The sequence below is a fragment of the Prionailurus bengalensis genome, chromosome B1 (assembly GCF_016509475.1).
Source record: "Prionailurus bengalensis isolate Pbe53 chromosome B1, Fcat_Pben_1.1_paternal_pri, whole genome shotgun sequence".
NCBI lineage: Eukaryota > Metazoa > Chordata > Mammalia > Carnivora > Felidae > Prionailurus > Prionailurus bengalensis.
This window is the reverse complement of record NC_057344.1, coordinates 171,591,652-171,617,519: the sequence shown is the minus strand read 5'-3', so window position 1 is coordinate 171,617,519 and position 25,868 is coordinate 171,591,652. Positions and strand designations below refer to the sequence as shown.

General features: G+C 40.7%; 1 protein-coding gene across 8 annotated transcripts in view; it reads left to right on the top strand.

Annotated features, from left to right (window-relative positions):
* LIMCH1 (LIM and calponin homology domains 1) overlaps positions 1-25,868 on the top strand; it is a 330,666-nt gene that overhangs the window by 100,646 nt on the left and 204,152 nt on the right. The gene's annotated exons all lie outside the window — the stretch shown is intronic.

Here is a 25,868-nt window from a genome sequence, read left to right as displayed (position 1 = left end):
CCCAAGTAATAGTTTTCTATCTACTTAGAAAATCTGAAGCCTTCTTTTCCTCTAGAGCAGAGGTCAGCACATTGTGGCCCACTGCCTGGTTTCAGAAATAAAGTCTTATTGGAACCACACCCATTCACTTAGGCTTGTTTATGGTGGTTTTCACACTACAAAGGCAGAGTTGAGTAGTTGTGACAGAGACAGTGTAGGTTGAAAAGCCTAATTATCTGTCTGAAAACCTTTGCATACCCCTGCTCTAGGTCAGTAGTTTTCCACCCTCCCTGTGCATTAGAATTACCTGAAAAGGCTTTGAAAGAAATGTCAGTGGTCAAGCCCTGCCCCAGAATGATTAAGTTAGAGTCTCTGGCTGGAGCTGCATTTCCAGGTGATTGTAAATGTGCAATCCAAATGAGAAGTGCTGCTCATAGTTTCCCCTTTCTTCCTTCTTGATTATTCACTGAGCTCTGCCTCCTGGGCCTCCCAAATTTATGACCATTATCAAGCCTTCGAAACCGCTCAGTTGCTTAGCCTCAGCTAAGAGAGAGAGTATGAATAGAGTGAACCCCGTGCTGCACATCATCTCGAAAGCCACCAAGCTGCTCGCTGAAGGTCACTGCAAATTCCCGAGGAGATACAGTTCAGTTTTCTTTTCCTGTGAGTCTCCTACATAGATAACTTCCTAGTTCGTCCGTATACTTTTCCGTGGAATTTTGGACTTTTTTTTGGCTGTTCCTTATAGAGTTCCTGTGTTATGTTTCAGGTTGTTCAGTACATTTTTTTTTTTCACACTATGCCTTTTTGTACTAGGAAATTCCTTGTTATTATTTTGTGGTAAAATACAGATAACGCAAAATTTACCATTAACCATCTTAAGTAGACAGTTTAGTGGCATTAAGTGAATTCAGATGGTGCAACCATCACAGTCATCGATCTCCAGAACTCTTTTCATCTTGCAAGACTGAGACTTTGTACTCATTACACAATAACTCCTGATTACCCTGTCCGCCCCCCCCACCCCCCCCCACCCCCCGCCGCCCTTGGTAATCACCATCTACTTGCTGTCTCTGTGAATTTGACGGCTCTAGGCACCTCACATCAGTGGGATCATACGGTATTTGTCTTTTTGTGACTGGCTTATTTCACGCAGGATAATGTCCTCAGGGCTCATTGGTGTTAGGACACGTGACAGGATTTCCTTCCCTTTTAATCCTGAATAATATTCCATTGTATGTATACATCATGTTTTGTTTATCCATTCATCTGTCAACTGGTATTTGGGTTGGGTGTTGTCTAAATGGGGTGTTTAACTGGTTGGGGGCCCCCAGGTGTGGGGCGATGATCAAGTGGAAGCCGGTGGTATGGGAGGTGAAAGAATTCACCTGAGGCAGGAACAAAGGAGATAGAAGTTTATTGAATACATTGCAAGGGAGCGGCAGGCAGGACAGCAGGGGAGAGGCCATCTGCCACGAGGCAGTGGGTGAGGACTGTTTTTAAAGGGGGAAGATGAGGAGGTATGGTGACATATGGAATGTCCCCTTTTTTGGTAACTGCACCTCGTTTTAAGTAGCCCACTGGTCATTTAGGGCCTATGGATAGTTTGAGGTGAGTCACGTGATCGGCCTATCTGTATTCAGCCAGGGGTCCCTGTAACCCTTTCTACCTTCCATCGTTCAAGCCTGTTTGCCTAAACACAGCCTCTATGCGTTGCTCCTGCCTCTTGGCTATTGTGAATAATGCTGCTATGAACGTGAGTCTACAAGTATCTCTTCAAGTCTATCACATTCCTTTTTAACTTGATATCTCTGATCCTGTCTATGAGGAATTTGAACCTGGCGTATGGTCCTTATTATTCTCACATTGGACATGATGTTCTGGGAAAGTCAGTGGTCACTAAGCATTGTATATCTTGCAGCTTTACCAGAAAACAGAATACCAACGTCATGCTTATAGGTAGCACTGAGCCCAGAGGCCACGTAATATTCAGCGTGTCCCTCACCGTGCGGTCAGAAGCTACTCCAGAGATGGGGCTTGCCTGTTGATTTTAAATATTTGATAATCTTCATGTTTTCCTTTCGCTTTTCACATGGTAAAAGCGCCAGCTCTTTGGGAGTCTGGAAGTTAATATGGCACGTTTACAAGCCAAACTGCATATTGACTTCTCCTTTTATAGGTCCACGGTCATTGGGGCACAGTTACAAAACCTAAACCGCTTTGAGAAGTACAAGTTTTCCTTTTAATTTTAGGTTTTTAAAATGTGGGGTTTTTTTCTTCTTCCTTTCTTCTTCCCTCCGCTGCTTCCCTCCCTCCCTTTTCCTCTCCCCTCCTGTGCCCTCCCCTCCCCTATCTCTCCCCTTCCTTCCTCCCTTCCTCCCTTCCTCCCTTCCTTCCTTTCTTCCTTCCTTCCTACCATAATTCATTTAGTGGCAAAACTCTGACCTGATCTGAAATGACTTCATGGTATTCATTATCTTCATTTACTATTTACTCTATTTCATGTGAACATTCAAACTTTTTACCACAAAAATATTGTGTTTGATTACAGGGTACTTGGCTAGACTTCTTGGAGGTGTTACATAGGGGCCAGTACATACATTCAATTACCATTCTAAAATCTAATACATCGGGGGCAAGGCTTCTAGCCCTGCGTTATCAAGTATCTGTTTTTCTCTCATTCAGATAAGATCAAGGTTGGTGATGACATTCTAACTCCCCTTTGGAGTCCTGTTTACTTTTACACACCCTTTTCTGTTATTTGGCCACCATAGCATGTGGGTAGCTGCTCAGACTTCTAACTCTGGGCCTTTGTCTGTTGGGAATGTGCGTGAAGCTCGTTTGTGGAGAGATTCTTATTTTTAAGAAGTTACAAAGCTGCCATACTACCCTTGAAAACCCAGGCAAGATGTGTATCTTAATGATTTTCAAACCCTTCTCCCAAGACACTCTGTAGAGGATTTGTCATAATGGCTCCACTTAAATATCATCAACTGGACAGCTTTTCCCATAATTATGAAGCTGTCACAGGGTTCATCCTATGAATCAATTGAGCTATACAGACCATCATACCTCCTAGGAGGTGGAAAGTTGGTAAGCTGCACCTCTTGGTAATCGGACATTGGTATGTTTAAACCACCACAACCACTGAAAGGGAGCCAACTACATTTGAGTGACTGACACTCTTCCACCTTTGCTGAGCTTGCTTCCTTTTTTTGCAGAAAATGGGATCCTTAATATTACTCCAGAACATGTGAGTGTGGTCACAACTCAAAACTCAGACCATGCTGGTTTGTTTTCTGTCTCCTTTAATTCAGTAAAAGATTCCCCAAGTCTGTTTGAAGTATTGTTTCTCTGGCATGTCCCGCTTGTCAATGACTCCCATGTACTTGTCAAAATGAGAGGTGAAGGTGATTCTGAATGTGGGCTGTGGGCCATGCTTGCAGTCCTAGGCGTTTTCATAGTGTCTCAAGTGTGGCTGGCTACACACAGCCCACAAAAACTCTCCTTTTAGAGTTAATACCCCTTTTCAGGATAATATCTTTGCTGGTTTTGAACAACTTGTAAAAGTTCCTCTGGCTTTGCGTTTCTTCTGGCTTCAGGTTTAGAGTTTCTCAGAGAAGTAAGGCTCATCTTGAAGCACAAGTCCCAGGGTTGTGTGCTTTTGGATAACAGCTGCAAAGCTGCACAGGTTCTTGAAGGAGAGCCAAAGTAGGTGGTGAGGGAGGAATGGACCATCAGATGGCAGCGTGAATGTATTCACCACCCACGTATCAGTTCACTCTCCACCTTTTTCTTTCCTAAACCTCTGATGCCATTCTTTTCCCCATACCCTCAATGGATGCCTTCTGAAAAGCAATCTGAAAAGATCTGCTTATCTTCCTACCATCAAACTTGTCATCTACCCTGCTCTGTACCCATTTACTCTGCTTTCCTTCTGTTCCAATGAATGATCTCTCCCTGCACATCTGAAGCCAGACCTTCCCCTTGTGATCTGCATCCCTCCACAGGTTCAAAAATTGGCTCTTTGCTCCCTCAATTGTCATCTCTCTCTTTTCTACATCACTGACTTCTTTTTGCCACTGAGTCCTTCCTTCAGCACATGCCCTTTCTAAAGTGCACGCCCATCTCCGCCTGCTGCTCCAGATCTGCGCACTTGAAGAGTTGACTGTGCTTTCCTTGCATTATCTACTCCAGAGGATGCACATAGTCACCATTCCAAAGAAATTACTCATGTCAAGGTTACCTGTGCCCTTCACTGCCCAAATCCAACAGATATTTCCCGGTTTTCATCTTATACTACCTCTCAGCATGGTTTGACCGTTAACGACTCCTTCCCTCTTCAAACATTTTTTCTCCCTTGGCTTCCAGACCATCCTTATCTTATAACTGCCCTCCTAACTCCTTAGCTATGCCTTCTGGTTCTCCTTTTCTGGACTCTCCTCTTTTTCCTGACTTTTAATTGTTGGCTGGTCTCAGGGTTCAGTCCTTGGACCTCTTCTCTTGCACATGGCATGGATGATTTTATCTTGTGGCCCACATCTAATCATGTATCTCTAGCTCTGTTCTTGCCTTTGAGCTCCACTATGTCTAATTCTTTCCCCAGTGTCTCCACTTGGATATCACACGGTCATCGCAACCTTAATAGGACTGAAATACTGTTCTTGATTTTTCTTTCCAAAGCTGCTCCTATCCAAACCTTCTCTATCTTAAGAACTTGTACTACAATGCATTCTGTTGCTCTAGGTCAAAATATATAGATATTCTCTACTCTTCTCCTTTGCTGATATCTCTTATTTGGCTATCCATCAACAAACGTTTTAGCTTCTATCTCCAAAATAAGCCTGGGATCTGACCACTTCCTACCCTCCCCTCAGCTACTAGTCCAAGTTACCATTTTTCTCAACTGGCTACACAACTGTGTCTTCACTGTCTTCCTGTCCCCAGTCTTGCCCATCTGTTTCTCCATGTCAACTCTCCATACAATGGCCAGAGTGGCTTTTTAAAAATGTTAATCAAGGGGCGCCTGGGTGGCGCAGTCGGTTAAGCGTCCGACTTCAGCCAGGTCACGATCTCGCGGTCCGTGAGTTCGAGCCCCGCGTCAGGCTCTGGGCTGATGGCTCAGAGCCTGGAGCCTGTTTCCGATTCTGTGTCTCCCTCTCTCTCTGCCTCTCCCCCGCTCATGCTCTGTCTCTCTCTGTCCCAAAAATAAATAAACGTTGAAAAAAAATTTTTTTAATAAAAAAAAATAAAATGTTAATCAAATTGTATCACTTCCCTGCTCAAAACTCTCTTTTCAGTGGCTTTGAATAGCACTGAGAGTAAGTTACAATGTTATTATTGTCTATAAGGCTATTAGCTACCTCTCTGCTCTCATCTTGTTGCCCTGCCACCCTTAACTGGCTACATTTCAGCCATACTTGCTTCCTTCTTCGCCAGAAATTCCACGCTCACACTGACCTGTGGGCCTTGAACTTGCATTTCTCTGCCTGGTGTGCTTTTCCCACAGCAATGAGCCTTCCTCACTACCTCCTTCATCCATGTCTCTGATTATGTGTCACTGCTTTGGAGAAGCCTTTTATATCTAAAATATCTCAAGTAGCCATCCATTCTTTGCCACTTTTTATCCCCTTGTTTTACTCTATTTTTCTTCATAGCTCTTATCACTACCTTATACTGTATGTTATATTGTTTATTATCTTTCTTGTCTACTAGACGGTGCCATGAATTCAGAGACCACATTACCAGGGTCTAGAATAATACCAGTTACAGAACATGTACTCTGTAAATAACTGTCGAATAAATTAATCAGGAACACAGGGGCAAAACATAGAAGTATTAATGACAGTAGGTAAGTTACATGAACAATTTTCATGTGCTCTCATATGCATAACCTCATTTAATCCTTACCTAAGATCAGTGCTATCATTTTCCCTATTTTACAGGTAAAGAAAGAGCCAAAGTACAGATGTACCTTCCCCAAATCACAGAGAATTAGTGGTGAAGTCAGGATTTAAGCCCAGATCTTCTGATTATAAATCCTGTCTACTTCATGTGTAAGAGACAGTAAATGCTTTAGGAGTTGGAGAGAAATGTGGTTTACAAAGAGACACCAGGTACTAGTGGGTGCTTTGTAGAGATCTTAGAATATTTGATCTGGAGATTTGAACATGGGATTGGATACAAGTAAATAAAGAGTAAAGGTATTCTGGATATCGTAAATGGCATATAAAGAGCCATGGATATGTGTGGTGAATTTACACAAGGAATAGATTCATTCAGCAGATTTCTTGATCAGCAGTCCAAGGAGTTAGGGCTGGAGCTTCAGGCAGTAGGAAACATTTGGAAATATTCGAATCAAGAATGCCATATGCAGTCAGGTATTTTGAAGATACTCCAGCTTGGCCAGCAGTGCAAAGAGAAAGGAGTGGAGGGGATCAGAGGGGGAACAAGTGGAACAGAGGCCTGAGTTGGAAGGACTTGCTCTGAAAGAAGGAGAGGCAGTTCTCAAAGGTAGAAAAAAAGGTGCTAATGTTAGGGAAGATTCTGGTAGCTCCCAAAGTTTTGGGGAGTCATCTTTTTTGTGTCTGAGGATGCCAATCTTTTCAAAGCAAGGCATTCTTTTGAGAATATAGGTAGAAGACTAATCGAGTCTGGGGGTAGCGGTTTTGGGCTCTTAAAGAGAGTTGGGACACGTGGGTGGCTCTTGATTTTGTCTCAGGTCATGATCTCACGGTTTGTGAGTTCGAGCCCCGTGTTGGGCTCTGCACTGACAGCACTGAGCCTGCTTGGGATTCTCTGTCTCCCTCTCTCTCTGCTCCTCTCCCACTCATCCTCCCCCCACCCCCACCCCCACCCCCACCAAATAAATAACTAAACTTAAAAAAGAGAGAAGTCTTGAAAAGAGTCGTCATGTGAAAAATAACAAATTATAGAACAGCAACAGTTAGATCTTAATTCATAGTGAGAAACACGTTTTGAGCTCCTATCATGTTAGATCTAACTTCCTAATAAGAAAGTACTTTTGTATTTTTTTTGTTTTGCTTTTTAGACTGTGCTTATCACATTGTGGTGAAGTTAAACTACTATGCATCGTGACTTGAGGCAAGGTGGAGCTTTATTTTAGAAGCTGACTCACTTTGAACTGGTTTTTAATAAATGTTCTAGGATGGTGGAAAGATCTGGGTGGAACAGTGCTTAATATTTCAAAGTGACCACTTGAAAATCTATTTCTGCTTCTCAGTAACAGGATCTCTGAAGTTCCAGAATTATTTTCGACCGGTTCACTGGTTCTTGGAGGCCCTGCTATCCCAGGTCTGTGGAACTGGAGAGGATTTTGACGTGATTGCTTTTGCACCTGGCATTTGATGGAAATTGTTTGGGGAATTACTTAGTCATATATCTCAGAAATATCTGGTGTTTATCCTCTTAGAGATTGGGTTTAATGGCCAAGAGGTTTGATTTGACCCTATGTATGCCTCAGAGCTACTTAATTATTAAAATTCCTGACTGCTGAGTTCCTCGATTAAATTGCAAATTTAAATCAAACATGTGTGTTTCGTGTCTCTAATTTGAGGCAGTCTGTGATCTGTTTTTATGGCTTTCTGATCCCAGCCCTGTGCTTGTGTTCTTGGACCTTCCTTTCTGCATATATCCCCCCTTTCTTCCTGCCCATCTGAGCTCATCCCTCTTTTCAGAAGACCTCTTTACCATCCCATTCTCACTCGCTTTGTTTCACTTCTCTGAACATTTATATGCAAGCGCACTTGTAATTTTTCTTTCCTTAACTTTGCCCCAACCTGGATGCCATATACAGTTTTTTAAAAAAAATTCCTTTATGGGGGCGCCTGGGTGGCGCAGTCGGTTAAGCGTCCGACTTCAGCCAGGTCACGATCTCGCGGTCTGTGAGTTCGAGCCCCGCGTCAGGCTCTGGGCTGATGGCTCAGAGCCTGGAGCCTGTTTCCGATTCTGTGTCTCCCTCTCTCTCTGCCCCTCCCCGGTTCATGCTCTGTCTCTCTCTGTCCCAAAAAAAAAAAAAAAAAAAAAAAGTTGAAAAAAAAAATTCCTTTATGGTTTAAAATATTCTGCACAGAGAAAGCAAGTCTGTGGGCACAGCATGTTCCATTAGTCCAGTTTTTTTTTTTTAAGAGAAGCAATAAAGACCCTTTGTTGTTGTTTAAGTATCAGCACTTCTGATTTTTTAATTTTGGTGGCTTTTTCAAATTTTTAAAAACCAGGTGACCAGGTGATACAATATGACGAAGGCCAAACAACATGTGTGAGGCCCTATTTAGTTCCCCAGGCCAAGAGTTAGCCAGCTCTGCAGAAAGCCAGACTTTCTTATGGTTCCACTCACCAGAGACTTTTCTCAAAAAGAGGTCTTGGGTAGACGGATTGGGAAGTGCTATGTTATTCCCCACTGGAGAATGTCTGTGCACATTAGTCTGTTACTAATGTTTGAGCTCTGAGAAGCTCAAAGTTGAAAAAAAGCGGGGTTTTTTTGTTTTTGTTTTTTTTTAAACACAGCGTTCCTCAAACTTACTTGACCATGGAGCCTTTTTTCCACATCACATCCCTTAACATCCTGTGGAATTAGGATACTGTGGGACACCGGGAAATGCTTCTGTTAAGTATTTCCTCTCTTGGGTAGGCCAAAGAGTAAATGTGAAGGCCAATCCCCATGAAATAATAATTTAATGCCCCTAAAGACATGATGTGAAGATCAAGTATTGTCTTGGCATTTTAACTCCACCCTGTGCCATAAAACGACAACTCAATACATTTTGGTGAGTAGGTCTTTGAAGGGCCGTCCAGTACCAAGAGTGGGGAGAGGACACGTGTGGGCTCTTTGCTGTGTATTCTTTGAGATGTTGGGTCTGCTCCCTTGTCTTTCATCAGGTTTGTCATTGTGTGCAGTGGCATATACGGGTCCCATCACCGCCAACGTGTTGCATAATGGATGAAGCTAAAGAGACTGAGGCAGCAGGTGTTCTAGCAATTAAAAAAAGAAGAAGAAGAAGAAGAAGAAGAAGAAGAAAGAACAGAGCTGTTGATTGTTGGAAATAGCATTCATCCTCCCTCCTTCCTTCTATAGACAGCAGCTCTCTGTGTCCATCAGGGGCGAAATAGCACTGTTCGTTCTGATTGCCTCCCTAGCAGTGTGGGCAAAGCTTTTGTTTGATAGTTTCTGTTCTTAAGTTGGAGGTGGGATGTGTGTTTGTCCTCTGTAAGGGTGTTACATCCTGGTAAATATCCACAAATTTATTTAGTTAAAAATTTCGTCGCGGTATGCTAGAACGGATCTGGGAACAGCTACTAGCTTTGCTTATAATTCTTGGCCCTCCTAATAAAGGAGGAGCCGTGTCTTCAAATTTAGGACTAGAGAGCATGCAAACTTTCGAGGACCTGAGCTGTATCCCATATCTCAGAAACATTTACTTCAGGAGAACAAAAGTAAAGTTTTTATATTTGATTTCAAGTGTTTGCAAAAGGCCTATTCTTTGGATTGTTGCTACTGCTCCAATGTTCGGGAATTTAGTAGAGACCTTTTGCTTTGCTTTCTATTGCTTTCCTAGTAGCCAGTAAATTGGAAGCAGCTATCTGAAGAGATAATAGGCTTGTATTGTCATAATAGTTGTGTGTTCTGTAAGATGTTGACTATTTACACAGAGGAGTACATGCAAATTTAGAAGCATTTACATTTTTGTGTGGTCATATGCTTTGTTTTCAATTATTATTTGATAAATTCTCCAATATCATGGATATTTAGAAATTGTAATACATTTAATACATTTGAAATATTGTATTTAACTGTTAGCCTCATCGTGTCTATGTAATATGGATTGCAATTTTGCAGTGGTATTTCAGAGCCAGCTTCTATGGCTCAGGAGAGAACACTGTGTGTATCTACTCCTCTCTGTGTTCAGTGACATCAGGTTGAGTTTGAACTTGACAGCGGTGGGCATTTTTACACCACGGGGACTGGCAAATGCCACACATCAGGGCTTCCCCCTCTACCCCCATGAACCCATGGTTAAGCATTTAGCAGAACGGTATTGGTTCTAGGCCATCTCTGAGGACATCTCGATTATAAAAGGTTTTTAAAATATAATCAAGGACCTCTTAGAACATAGCACAAGTTCTAATAATAACAGAGTTACCCTTTAAACCTCTTCTCGTTTCTTCCTCTCCCCACTGTTTTGGTTCATGTTTTCCAAGATGACGTGTGGGCAGAAGTTCTCATTGTTGCTTTTGTTTCATTTTTGGTTAAACATGGCTCTCGCCTGTTGAGTTTACAAAGAATAGTCTTCTTGTTTTTTTCTTGAATTTGCCTGTAGTAGTCCTGTGTTACCCTATTTTCTTTGTAACACCCTGAAGACAGGACTCCTTCCTTGTTGACGGGCACATTATTTGTGCAGGAAGAGGTAAGGAGAGCTAAATACACAGCCTGAGCAACGTTTGCTTCCCTGGATGCCAAGATGGCAGCTGCTTCCTCAGTCTGGGGCTGCCATTACACTGAGGTGTCATGAGGCCCCATGATGAATGACATTTTAGTGGGCTGGGATTACCACCTGCTGTCTTCATCACAAATCAGCCAAAAGAACAGATTTCCTGCCGTAATACATTATTTGTAAGTTTAAAGAACCAGAGGAAGGTAGGGAAATATTTTGTTGTAGAAATGCCTAATGGTCTTAAATGAGGCATCTTGTCTTCCTTCCTTCTCATCCCCTCCATTCTCCATTAACGGATATTTATTTTTCATTCCATAGGGAATCAAATTTTGTACAGGGTTATTTCAGTTTGGATTCTTTGGATATTTGTGATGATCCTTTACATACAGAGATAAAAATGCAGTGACGTCACAGGTTGTTATTTTTTTATCCCCATGGTGGTGAGTGAATTGATAGTAAATGCGCAGACAGTTTGACATTCTTCTGGATTTGGGGGCTTATTTTCTTATGCCATAGTTTAAGGAAAAGAAGGTGGCACAGGCAGTGAGAAGTCAGATCTTTAGGAATAGTTTACAACTGAACTGATAATAGGGGAAAATCACAGGGATACAGATGTATTTAGGAAGCATAGCATGCTGTGTAGGAACATGGGTCAGGAGCCAGACCACCCAGCTTAGAGTCTGGACTCTGCCACCTACCAGCCATATGAAATTGGACAAATTACTTACTGGTCTTTACTTCAGTTTCTTCACCTGGATAACAAGGATAATAATAGTACTTATATCTGAGAGCCCCTTGAGCAATTTTATATAAAGTCAGAAACACATCTGAGGGTAGAATGTATGAGTTTGGGTACAGACAGTGGCTTTTTTGTGTATTTGGAAAACGTGACTTTCCCTTCAGAAGAGTTGGTGTGGTTTCATAAAGAGAGCCCAGGCTGGTTCTTACCCTCAACTTGTCTCCTTGGCTGGGCACCCTTGTCCAGGGCACAACCTGTGTAACCAGCCATGGGGAGATGAGGAGTACATGAGTCAGTTAGGGTTCAGTAAAAGATGCTGTTAAATTTCAAGGTGAGAGGGTATGGTGGAAGAGGGTTCAGAAAGCCTATAGATTTGTGCAGGGCTGTCTTGGACTTAGAGAAGTGAAGTGATTTGCTAGAAGCTGTTGGTTATTGGCAGACCTGTGACTAGAACCCTGTTGTCTTGACTTTTGGCCTCCTACCAACGCTGAGTAGGTGTCACTAGACAACTGCGTGATTCAAACAAAAGTGCCATTGATATAAGATGGGAGTGAGGGGCGCTGTGGCCATTCCCAACACCAAGTGCCTGCCTAGAGCTGTTCACATGGCAAATTTGCAGAAGCTGATGTATCTTTTATTTTTCAAAGCTAAACAGTACTTTGGCTCATTTGTCTGATATCCAAATAGTTTTTTAAAAATATACTATGTAGAGAGCATGTGTAGATCCCAGCCACCATTTTAACAGTGAACTTGAGGAATATTATTACATGGAGGTATGCTTCATTTGAGTGAAAAACCTTTGGAAAGTGGCACTTTCCCACTCCAAAATTCTCTAAGTAAAACCAAATGGAAAATGGCTTTAGTTACTAAACAGAGAAAAAAGAAATGAGGTTGAGTCATGATGGAGGTTGGCCTACGTATTCCCTTTTAAAATCTTTTAAATTGTAGGGGTGCCTGGGTGGCTCAGTCAGTTAGTTAAGTGTCCGTTTCAGCTCAGGTCATGATCTCATGGTTTCGTGAGTTTGAGCCCCACTTTGGGCTCTGTGCTGACAGGCTCCCCAAGAGCCTGCTTGGGATTCTCTCTCTCTCTCTCTCTCTCTCTCTCTCTCTCTCTGCCCCTCCCCTGCTCACACTATCTCTGTCTCTCTCAAACAAATAAACAAAAAAATTAAAATATTTTAAATTGTAAAATGTAGCATAATTATAGAAAACCACATGACACAAACACAGAGCTCAGTTAATTATTGAAGATGAACAGTCTTGGAATCCCTGTGTCAAGAAGTAGATCCAAATCAAGGAGTAGAATTTTGCCATCTTGGAAGCCCTTCCTGGGCTCTCCCCAGTGAGATGGCTCTTGACATTTATCTTGGTCACTTTCTTACTTTTCTTCATAGTTGTGTTGCCCAAGCCATACAAACTTCTCAAAGGATAGGCTATTTGTGTGGTCATCCTATCTGTATAATGAGCATTTCATCATTTTGTAAAATATAATTAACATAAAATGATATCTTAGTTTCAAGTGTGCAACGTATTGATTGGACATTTCTATACATTACTCACGATAGGCATGCTCGTCATAAGTGTGGTCACCATTTGTCACAATACAACATTATTACAGTATTATTTATTATATTCCTTATGCCGTGCTTTTCGCCTCTGTGACTTATTTATTTTATAACCACAAGTTTGTATCTCTTAATCCCTTTTATTTATTTCACCCATTTCCCCTACTCTGCTCCCCAACTGGATACCATCAGTTTGTTGTCTGTATTTAAGAGTCTGGGTTTTTCTTTTCTGTTTGTTTGTGGTTCATTTGTTTGGTTTTTTATATTTCACACGTAAGTGAAATCATATGGTATTTGTCTTTCTGTCTGACTTCTTTCACTTAGCATAATGCCCTCTAGGTCCATCCACGTTGTCTCAAATGGCAAGATCTCATTCTTTTTCACCATGTTTTATTTTCATTTAGTAATCTAATAACTTGTTTGGGTGAATTCTAGTCGTTTTCTAACTTAACTTAGATGCCTTTTGAAATGCCAAGTACTGGTGAAGTACAGCAGTTTTGTGGTTACTTTGGATTCTTAGCTAAAAAGTATTCATTTATTAGAATATCAAATGGTGAAATCGATCAGTTCTTCACACAGCTCTACAACTGTCACAGGACTGTGTGTACTTGGCAGGGCCTCTGGTTCTAGTTCTCGTCCCCAAATCAGGAAGCCAAGGGGCTTGACCTCTCTTTCCTTCCCATCCTCAGTGCTCACGTCATTGATTTGACGGCTGGCAAGCGCCATTTCTGTGTAGTGAGCCGGTGAGGGAGTGGGTTAAATATAAATGAAATGACCAATAGTGAACTGGTAAGTGACTGTCATCAGTGTAGAGATAAGAGAAAGTGCTCCAGGGAAATGAATGAGGGAATGAATGAATGGAGGAAGCACTGGTCAGGTTGTTGACCTGAGTACTCTGTGGGCACTGCTTAATGACTTTCAGTCCTAGTCCCAGACAACATTTTGTTATGAATATATTTGAAACATTTGAAAGAAGGAAAAGAAGGAAGGAAGGAAGGAAGGAAGGAAGGAAGGAAGGAAGGAAGGAAGGAAGAAGATAGATAAGTTCAAAGAAACCCATGTAACTACACCTAGTTTCAGTGATTGCAAACATATTCTGTATTACCTCTTATACACACATACACACATACTTTCACACATACCCCAACTATTTTTTCAACCATTTCAAAATGAATTGCAGGCATCAACACTCTTCCCCTCTAAATACTTTAGTGTGCGTCTCCAAAGTGTAATAACATTCTCCTCCATAACCAGGCCACTGTCAGTCTTAATAAAGTGGAGTAATGCCCTAGTATTATCAGGTCACCGGTATGTATTCAGATTTCCCTGGTTGTACCCAAAATGTCTTCTATAAAGTTTCTTTTAAACTAGGATTCCCTTTGGGGCACCTGGGTGGCTCAGTTGGTTGGGCGTCTGACTTCAGCTCAGGTCATGATCTCGCCATCTGTGTGTTGGAGCCCCACGTCAGGCTCTGTGCTGACATCTTAGAGCCTGGAGCCTGCTTCGGATTCTGCGACTCCCTCTCTTTCTGCCCCTCCCCTGCTTGTGCATGCTCTCTCTCTCTCTCTCTTTGTCTCTCTCTGTCTCTCAAAAATGAATGAACATTAAAAATAATAAACTAGGATCTCCTTAAAAAGCAAATAATGCAGTTGGTTGTACCTTAAGTCTCTTATTTTATAATAGCAACCCTCCCCTTTCCTCATGATATTGGCTTTTTGAAGGTCAATTTTCTTATAAAATTATCATATTCTGGATTTGCACAATTGTTTTCTCATGGTGTCATTTAATCCAAACCATGTGTATAGGAAATTAGCACATTGACTTCCCTGTGTGATTTTGTACCCAGCACCTACAAACCCAGATCCATCTACCAATGAATGGCTGGTCTGCCCCAGCGATACTCACTTTCTCCTGAGTACTGTTTCTGAACAAAAACTGCAACCACTTGATTTAGACACTTAAATTGTGGGTTTCTTTCCTCCTTAGATATAAAGCTTGGAGGAAAAAAGTAATAGAACTTCTGATCAGCATTAAATATCCTACTAGATGGTTTTCACTTATGATTTGTAACAGGCTCCTGCAACTGTCTTTTAAAGACAAGAGAGCTGGGGCGCCTGGGTGGCTCAGTCGGTTGAGTGTCCGACTTCGGCTCAGGTCATGATCTCACAGTCTGTGAGTTCGAGCCCCGCATTGGGCTCTGTACTGATGGCTCAGAGCCTGGAGCCCACTTCCGATTCTGTGTCTCCCTCTCTCTCTGCCCCTCCCCTGCTCATGCTCTGTCTCTCTCTGTCTCAAAAATAAATTAAAAAAACATTAAGAAAAAAAATTTAAAAAAAAAAGAAAAAAAGAAAAAAAAAGATGAGAGCAGGTCTGAGAAATTAAGCCATTTGTCCAGTGTCACGTAACTCCTGAGTGTCAGACCTGAAATTTGGACCCAGCTTCGCCTAATTCAGAGGTTTTGTACTTCACTGTGCTGAGCACTAGATGACAGTTACATACACTGATTTACCAAAATTAGCCTAGAACTGAAGTATTTATTTAAAGAACTAAACATGATAGCCAGGTAAAAATAACACCATGGCTGAAGCATGCCTCTGCCCTTTGAAATGGAGACAACATACATAGCCCAGAAGCCCTCCACTAGCCATTTTCTCTCTGGACTCTTCTTCCTCTTTACTCTCAAATCAGTCACTAACACTTTCTGTTGTGTTAAAGCTCACTTTGAGTGTTGTTTTCCTTTGCAGCTTCTGTTCTGTGTCTTTGTAAGGCAAGAACAACTTGAGGATGTGCAAACACAGTTACTGCTAAACCCACTCACATGTTCCCGGACTGACCCATTTTCTGTGTCTAAAGCATACAATGGCTAGATCAGAGGATTTAATGCTCCCAGGGTGCTTTTGAGCATTGCCTGTATTCTTAATTATGTATTTTTTTTAGTGGAGTCTGTCAATCTGTGGCTATAAACAGCGCCTTCTGGTTTTCTGATGACATGATGAAAATATAAATGGATTCTGCAGATTGCATTTTATTATCCTCAGTATTAAGCACTCAGATCTAGTGCTGGAGAGGATCATGGTCTGATAATGTTGATTAAATAATCTCAGGCCTGGACTTCTGTGCTGTTTCTTTGCCAACTCAAACTGAATGGATATAAGAAGCTATTGTTATTAAAGAGAGTATGGCAGTGTAAGTGTCACAAGAAGTGCCTTCAGAAGGCAGTGTGATGAGGCAGTGAAACCCTGGCCTGGGTGAAGGAAGGCCTGATTCTAGTCTCATCCTTGCTGATAGCTAGCTGTATGATCTTGAGCAAGTCACTTAATTTGCAGGATGTTACTTTTCTTAAACGTAAAATGAAGGGGTTGTGTATATGACTTGGACTTATTCTGGGTAACGAGAAGGGACACAGGATGGATCTATAGAAAGATTCCTGGGTGCTGCATGGGAGGCGGTTTGCAGAAGGGCCACAGTGGGAGCAGAGAGACCACGGCAGTGGCTGCCATTGTTATCTTGAGGAGACGCAGTGGAGGCTTGGGCTGGTGTGGTGGTGTAGAGATGAGGGGAGGGAGCAGGCATAAAGTACATTTAGAGGGAGAAGCGTTGCCCTTCTTGATGGTTTAAATGCATCTCTGTGTTCTTAGGGATGGGAGATGGTGGTGCCTTCCCTTGATATGGAAGAGACCAGGAGTAGAACAGGTTGGACCAGGGGACACACATCACAACTTTTCTTTTGATCTTGTTCGTTAGGTACCCAAGTGGAGAAGTCAAGTAAGAAATTGGATGATTTCATTTTGACTTCAAGGGGGAAGGGTCAGTACCACCTAGGAAAGTGTGTGAGTTAGGATATGCCAGATATTTAAAGGGGGGATATTTAAACTCATAACAGTTCATGAGTTATTGTGTGTGACGTATTTAAAGGCATGGGGCTACCCAGGGAAGGGAATGTGTGGCTAGAGAGAGAGAAAAAGGCAGCGTGAAGAAAGGAGAAAAAGAACCATGTTGTACAGGTAGGAGATGAATGAGGTACATGTATGTAAGGCTACAGTGATGGGGTATTTACTGAAATGCTTACTTTCTACCGAGGTAGAAAGAAAAGCAGGAGTGTCTGGTTGTGGAAAAGCCTAGAACATACAAGTGATCCAAACAGGGGTGAGTGGTTGACTGTCATGGTGCTGGGGCCTTGATGCACATCAGCAGAGCAAATGTCTCAGTGGATCAGACAGTATGGTAATACTAGAATTTAAGAAGAGAACCAGTAAACCATGGCATCAATTAATATCATGGAGGAAAGACCTGTAAAGAGTATTGGAAAAAGAGAAGTCAATAATGCGATCTAATTCCAGTATTGTTGCCAATACTAACAATGAGATTGACCAAACTCTTGCTGTGGGTCAGGTACTGTGGGAAGGGTTTGACATACACTAATTCATTTACTCTTCCTGAAAACCTTTGGAGTAGGTATAAGTATCATTTCATAAGTAGGAGAGCTGAGGATTAAAAGAAGTTCATTAATCTACTTATGATTTAGCTTGTGCTTGTGGAGCTCAGGGTCAGAGTCATGAGTCTCAACTCAACCCTCTAAGAATTTTCGGTGAAGTAAATGTGGACAGCTTGTAGGCACCTGAGCTATGATGATAGGGGCAATGGGTACTGGATACTCGTACAGGGAGTTTGGACTGTGAAAAACAGGATAGTTGATAGGGCTAGATTGAATTAGCATTCTTAGGAGAAGAGGGAACTCATTCAACCAGCAGGGAGGTAAAGAATGCTGTGGACCAAGGGGTAAGGTAAGCACCTGGGGAAGGGGAGGGATGGCATCCAGAGTCTTGATAGAGGAAAGAGAAGGTAGATTTCTTCCTTTTGAGGAAAGGTTGAAAAGGTAGGTGTAGGTACTGTATATAAAGGGATGTGTGGGAGGCTGGAAGCAGTGGTCCTAAAGGAGGTCTGGCCAGATGGCTTCCATCGCACTGTGATTCCAAAAGCAAAGCCATTCTATATTAAATGGGGGTGGTAGAATCTGCAAGGAAGTAATTGAGAGCAACAAGCAAAATGTCATTTTGGGACTGTCTCTTTGGGAATGGAGAATTAGTGGGAAATGGGGAGAATGACTGCCAAAGAACCGCACCCTTGCCTTCATCTTCTTTTGTTTCAGGGGTATCTCTTTTGTTTCAGGATCGAGTACAACCCATAATTGTAACACGTAGATCCTTTACTGTCTGGGCCATGCTCACTCTGGCACGTCATGTTCTACCACCCCGCCCCTCCCCACCTGCCTCCCTCCTGTGGTCAGCCCTTAGAACTTTTCCTCTTTGCTCAGAGAAACCCGTACAAGTCTTTGTGTCTGCCTGGAGTGTCCCACTTCATCTTCGTACTTTGGAGAATCCCTCTTATCCTTCAGGACCAACTCAAATGTCAGCTCCTCAAAGGTTTTCCTTGACTGTCTTAGGCAGAGAGAGTTCATTCCTTTGCTCAGAGACTGCACAGAATTGTGCTTAGGAACATGAACTCTGCAGTCACACTACCAGGGTTCGATCCTGGCTCTCCTATTTAGTAGATTTGTGTCCTTGGGCAACTTACTTAACCTCTCTGTGTCTAGGTTTCCTTGACTTTAAAATGGTAATTGTCCTAGGATCCACCTTACTGGGTTGTTATGAGATTACATAAAATAATATTTGGCGAGCATCTAGAACAGAGAGGGATGTGATACGGTAGTTAGTTATGTGAAGGTGAACTGTTATCCTTCAACTGTTCCTTTAGTTGTGCAATTTGTGTTAATTGCTTCCTCTCTGGTCTTGCAGAGCTGTGTCCATATTTCTCTTCCAACACCTACTATACTGTTTGATCTTTCCCCTTGGATTGTGGACTCTTACTGGGTAGGGTACAGAGCTTGTTATTTTGGTTTCACACACACACCTATTGCTTTGCCTGGGATGAAATAGGTATTCAGTAGATGATTGATTGGTTGGCTGCTAATTCTGGTTCAGAGGAATATGACTTATGATTGTTTATGAAGAGTTCCCATAGAAACTTGGTTTGATTTTTCTAGCAACCCCACAAAGGAGACGGAAATAGCAGCGGATTTGTTTCTCAGTAAATGTGAAAAATAAGAGCAGTTCTGTACTGTTTTATTTTGCAATTTAAGTGTGAAAATATGCAGAAATGTCCTTTTTTATTAAATAAGTCAAATATGATCAGAAGACAAGGGAGCATAATAAGCCACAGATAATCTTCTTTGGTGAATTTTAAAGAGGTATTATTTTTCATTTACTGTTTATAGTAGGAAATCACTACCTTCTGAAAGCATACCTTTTTTTATTATTATTATTTCAACAAATATTTATTGAGTACCTACTGTGAGCCAAGTACTTTTCTAGGCACAGAGTATGCAAAAGTGAAGAGAACAAAGAAAATTTCCCATTCTCACCTGACTGGGTGGAGCTGGACAATAAACAAAATAATAATGTAATATCAAATGTACCTGTTTTTGTACAGCAATTTAGAGAAAATATCCATGGTTTTCAAAAGTTAAGTCAATCTATATTAAATTCTGTATTTTCTTCAATTGCTTGAATCCAGGGACCATTATTTATCAGCCAATAGAATCTCCTCTTGAGATCATTATAATAGGGTTTCCAACATTTATTTAAAATCTTCTTCATTAGGGCACCTAGGTGGCTCAGTTGGTTGAGCATCAGACTTCGGCTTAGGTCATGATCTCATGGTCTGTGAGTTCGAGCCCCGCATTGACTTGCTGCTCTCAGCACAGAGCCCACTTTGGATCTGTCCCCTGTCTCTCTGCCTCTCCCCTGCTTGTGCTCTCTCTTTCTCAAAAATAAATAAAAAACATTAAAGAATATTAAAATCCTCTTCAGGCTTACAGTTTATTGGTGGACTTCAGTTTACCCACCAGATTGCATTTAAAAAAAACCCTGAAGATTATGAAAACATTTCTGAAATACAGTTTGTATAAGTGATAATGATCAGGCTGGGAGACTGATTCTTGGCAATCTTTCGCTATTCATGGCAATTAATAACAGTGGTAACAAAGTCATTAGCAAAGTGTAGCATTTTGATATATAACGTGTTACATTATAAACACATCATAAAAATATCAGCATAAAGTTCTGTGGATTTTTATTAGACTATTTTTTTTAAATCCTCCATATTTCAGTTATTTGAATGGTTTAGAGTAGTGCCATTGACATGAACAGACTCAGAAACATAATTACCTTTTAGATCAATGAGAGGGAAATCAAATACAGATGAGCTTACTTAATAATTACGTGCATATAGTGAAGGAAACAATCAGCAAAACTAAAAGGCAACCGACAGAATGGGAGAAGATATTTACAAATGACATATCAGATAAAGGGTTAGAATCCAAAAATCTATAAATAACTTCTCAAACTCGACACCCAAAAAACAAATAATCCAGTGAAGAAACGGGCAAAAGACATGAATAGACACTTCTCCAAAAAACACATCCAGATGGCCAACTGACACATGAAAAAATGCTCAGCATCACTCATCATCAGGGAAATACAAATCAAAACCACAATGAGATACCACCTTACACCTGTCAGAATGGCTGACATTAACAACTCAGGCAACAACACATGTTGGCGAGGATGTGGAGAAAGAGGATCTCTTTCGCATTGTTGGTGGCAATGCAAGCTGGTGCGGCCACTCTGGAAAACAGTATGGAGGTTCCTCAAAAAATTAAAAATGTAACTACCCTATGACCCAGCAATTTCACTACTATGCATCTATCCACGACATACAGGTGTGCTATTTGGAAGGGACACATGCACCCCCATGTTTATAGCAGCACTATAAACAATAGCCAAAGTATGGAAAGAGCCCAAATGTCCATCAATGGATGAGTGGATAAAGAAGATGTGGTATATATATATACAATGGAGTATTACTCGGCAATCAAAAAGAATGAAATCTTGCCATTTGCAACTACGTGGATGGAACTGGAGAGTATGATGCTAAGTGAAATTAGTCAGAGAAAGACAAAAATCATATGATTTCACTCAGATGAGGACCTTAAGAGACAAAACAGATGCACATAAGGGAAGGGAAATAAAAATAATATAAAAACAGGAAGGGGGACAAAACAGAAGAGACTCATAAATATGGAGAACAAACAGAGGGTACTGGAGGGATTGTGGGAGGGGGGATGGGCTAAGTGGGTAAGGGGCACTAAGGAATCTACTCCTGAAATCATTGTTGCACTATATGCTAACTAATTTGGATGTAAATTTTAAAAAATAAAAAATTAAATTCAAAAAAGAACTAAATATAATTGGAAAAAAATTGAATTAAATTAAAAACATAATTACGTGCATAAAATAGTGTGATGACACATTGTGATGTCCTCTTGCTTCTGCTTTTGCTTAATTGTTAAGATAGATGAAAGTGCTCCTTTTCCTTTAAAACAATCAATGTTCCGGTAAGTTATCCACTCATTGAGTATTTTAATCTGACACTTATAGCATGTCCCTCCATTGCTGTAAATAGCAAATCTTTTGCTTAGTAATGAAAGCGAATTAACCCTGAACCATAAAGCAGGAAAGAAATCTGTTATTTCTTGAAAGAAAGAAATTTCTAGAATTTCTTTCTTTCTGTTATTTCTAGAAAGAAATCTGTGCTTTCCTGAAACGCACACAGGACGTAGATGCGGATATAACTGCCACCATAAGTGCTTCTGAGGATCTCTTTGAATGGGGAGATGTTCATTATGGCCACCCTTGACGTCATGGTGGTGTCTAGGGTTTGGCCCATGTGCTCCTATCAGTTTTTTTTTTGTTGTTGCTTGTTTGCTTGTTTTTCTGGTGAATACCTTCAGGGAACTGAAGGAACTTTGGCTTTTACTATGAGTGAGATGAGGAGGTATTGAGGGGGTTTAAGTGGAGTAGTGGCATGATCCAACTTTATGGGATTCCTCTGGCTGTTCTATTGAGAATAGATGGAAGGGAGGCAAGGTAGAAGCACTGAAGCCAGGTAAGGGACTTATCCAGGTATAAGATGATGGTGGCTTGGAGTAGGTGGTAGCATGGAAGCAGTGAGAAGTGGTTGGATTTGCGATAAGTTTTGAAGGGAAAATCAACAGAATTTGTTGGTGGGTATGATTGGTACGAAAGGTAAGGGTCAGCTGAACCCTTGTGCTAAGCTGAACAACTGTAAGGATGAAGCTGCAAGGATTAACTGATCAGATGGGTGAGGATCAGCAGCGAGGGGAGAGCAGGATTTAGGGGAAATGATAAAGTGCTCTTGACATTTCAAGTTGCTCTTCCACTGCTAGTCCTGGGATGCTCCTGAACCTGGATTCTCTCACCACCCACTCCATGTCCCAGGTCCCCATTTCAGGTTCTCTTTAAGAACTTTACTAGATCTTCCCATCCTGCTCTGTGTCCTTGGAAAATCATAAGGAGCTCATGGCTTGGCCAGCACCTTGTCTGAGAGGTTATTGAGAGTCCTTAGTCAGTTGGGATCCAGGTGGGAAGGTTAGTGAAGAGTTTGGGTGGTTATTGTTCCCTTACCTTGCTCACAGATTGTTGGTAATGGTGGTTGAGTCTTGGCAGCCATATTGTTTTTTATAGCAATGGCTTATGCTGTCATTAAGGGAATAGTAATTAGTCTTTAGAGTTAAAATAAATGTGTGGCATTGTAAACCCATGATAAAGATGTTGCTGAGAGGCGTTGTTGAGACAGTTCATTCAAAATCCTGATTCCAGTTGAAGGTCCTCCTTTTCTGATTCTGAACTGTTGGCTTACTTTTGTATACTAGTTCAGGGCTTTGTAAATTTTACTTTGCATGTGAATCATGGGGATCTTTTTTGGATGCGGTTCTGATTAAGTAGGTCTTATAGGAATGGGAGGACTGATAGTCTGTATTTCTAATGTTAATTCCAGGTAAAGATGCTGCTGCTACTAGTCTAAGAACCTAACTCTTCAGTGGCATGGTCCTTGTTGAATTTCTGGGGTCTATTCCACTGATGACCCTCCCAACAAAGATCTAGACACCTCTATACTAAATAACGTGGCCCTGGAAGAAAGGGAGACATTAAAGTCAGTGGAGAGCAGTGAGAAGGTTATGCTGGGACCTGTAGGCGCAGGAGCAAGGAAGGAAGCAAAAGAATAGAGGCAGAAATGATCACCTGCCTCCAAATGCATGGCGTTTGTTCCCATCTCCAGAATTGGCAGTCTAGGAAATTGAATTTAATCAGACTACATCTTGGAGGATGTGGATTAGCAGGCTGACTTGGGACTGTTAAACATATCTACTTGCAATATTTCACTGGCTACATGTCATATACAATATAATTTTAAATAGCACATGGGCACTTTAGGTGGTCCTTGGACCACCAATATTTTCTTATAATCTTAATGGTCCTTTTACTGTCTATTTATGGTATGAATTTAGATATCTGCTCTCCTCTGCAGTCTGTGAGCCTTCTGCATGCAGTGACCATGTCTCATTTGTATTTCTATCTCTAGGCCCTGCCCGTCATTATGGCTCAATAAATGGAAAGGGGCTGGGTTATCTTGGCCAGAGATTCTGTAATAGATGTAGGTAAATTCTCTTGGGTTTCATTGTTAGTTAGCACCATTTGTGCTAGAACGACCTGGGGGAAAATGTTTTCAAAATTTTCTAATGACTTCTTGGTGAATAGGGGTCAGTTTTATAGATATTAGTGGTGTTTTGAGAATATAAATTAGGATTCAGGAAGAAAATGCTAAACTGTTTAAAGTCTGTGTTTAAAATCTTAGCTTTGTAAAGGACATCTTTCCTATTTATTTACAAACTGTAAATACAAAATACTTTTTATACATTTTCTCACCATCCCTTAAATAAGAATGAGAAGATATTAACAAAGGACTTCCTTCTTCCTTCTTTCCTTCCTTCCTTTCTCCCTTCCTTCCTTCCTTCCTTCCTTCCTTCCTTCCTTCCTTCCTTCTTTCCTCTTTCCTTCAGGCATACATTTTATTGACTTGTGATTTGCCTTTCTAGTGGGATTGGCAATGAGGATGTTTAATAATACAATTTGAACTATGGTTTACAAGGAAAAGTTGGGATCACTTAGTTTCCTTAGACTGCTCTTTAAAATACAAACAACGGGGGCACCTGGGTGGCTCAGTGGGTTAAGTATCTGACTTCAGCTCAGGTCATGATCTGCAGTTTGTGGGTTCGAGCCCCGCCCTGGACTCTGTGCTGACAGCTCGGAGCCTGGAGCCTGCTTTGGATTCTGTGTCTCCCTGTCTCTTTGCCCCTCCCCTGCTTGAGCTGTGTCTCTCTCTGTTTCTCTCTCAAAAATAAGTAAATATTAAAAAAATAAAAAACAGACATCAAACAATGTTGGATTTTCTGATGATTAGTAGTGTGTATTAATTGTACAACATTTTAGGAAAATAGGGAAAATTTAAAGAAGAAAATAAAAATCACACCTGCTTTCCACCATGAAGAGGTAACATGTTGGCATATTGTGTGTGTGTGTGTGTGTGTGTGTGTGTGCGTGTGTGTGTGTATCTGCCTATTTTGTAATAATATTCTTGTCTGGTTTTGGAATCAGGTAATGCTGGTCTCATAGAATGAATTGAGAAGTATGCTTTCCTCTTCAGTTGCTTGGAATAGCTTGTGTAGAATTGCATTATTTTTTTCTTATATAGTTGTTGTAATTTACCAGGTAAACCTTCTGAGCCTGACATTTTCTTTTGGGGAAGTTACCTATTTCTTTGTTGAATGAACTTGGTTGATTGTGTCAAGAAATTTCTCTAGTTCATCTAAGTTGGTGAATGTATTAGTATAAATTTATTTGTAATGTTCCCTCTTAATTTTTTTAATTAAAAAATTGTTTTTACATTTATTTATTTTTGAGAGACAGAGAGAGACAGAGCTCAAGTGGGGGAGGGGAAGAGAGAGAAGGAGACACAGAATTTGAAACAGGCTCCAGGCTCCAAGCTGTCAGCACAGAGCCCAGTGCGGGGCTCAAACCCACAAACTGTGAGATCATGACCTGAGCCGAAGTCGGACGCCCAACCGACTAAGCCACCCAGGCACCCCCATTATTCTTTTAATGTCTATAAAATATGTAATGATATCATCTGTGTCATTCTTGTTGTTGGTAAGTTGTGTCTTTCTTTTTTGGCTAAAAACCAAAGGTTGTCGATTTTATTAGCCAAAGATGTATCAATCTGGCTAAAGTTTTCTCAATTTTATTGGTCTCAAGTAAGTAACTTTTCATTTCATTGATTTTTTTCTGTATTGCTTTTTGGTTTTCTGTTTGATTGATTTCAACTGATACAGTTTTTTTCCTTTTTTTTCCTACCTAATTTGGGCCTAATTTGCTTAAGGTAGATGCAGAATTTATTAATTTGAGATTTTTTTTTCTGATATAGGTGTTTTGTGCTATACATTTCCCCAAAATACTGCTTTAGTGTCTTTGTCACATACTTCCACTACAAAATATATTCTAATTTCTTTTTATTTCTTCTGTGATCAATAGGTTTAACATTGTGTCACTTAATTTAAAATTATTTGGGGATTTTTTTCCTAAGATATTTCTGTTACTAATTTCAAATTTAATTCCACTGTGGCCAGATGACATGCTTTTTTATGAATTGAATTCTTTTAAGTTTGTGGAGACTTGTTTACAGACCTAGAAATTGGTCTATCTCAATACATGTTCACTGTGAACTTAGGAAAAAAAATATGTATTCTGCTACTGTAGGGTGAAGTATTGTTGAAATGTCAATTAAGTCAATTTGGTTGACAGTGTTGTTCAAGTCTTCTATATCCTTATTGATTTTTTGTCTACTTATCAGTTATGAAAGAGAGATAACATACTTCTGGCTCTAGTTGTGAATTTGTCTATTTCTCTTCACAGACTTTTTTTGGTTTATGTATTTTGAAGTTTTTATTAAATGTAAAAATGTTTAGGATTTTTATGTCTTCCTGATGAGCTAAACCTTGTGTCATTATGAAATGACTTTCTCTGTCCTTGGTATTATTATTTTTTCTAAAATTTTCTTTGATACTAATATCCAGCTTTTTAAAATTAGCATTAGCATGTTATTATCTTTTTCTATTCTTCTATCTTTAATCTACTTCTCTATCTTTAAAGTGCATTT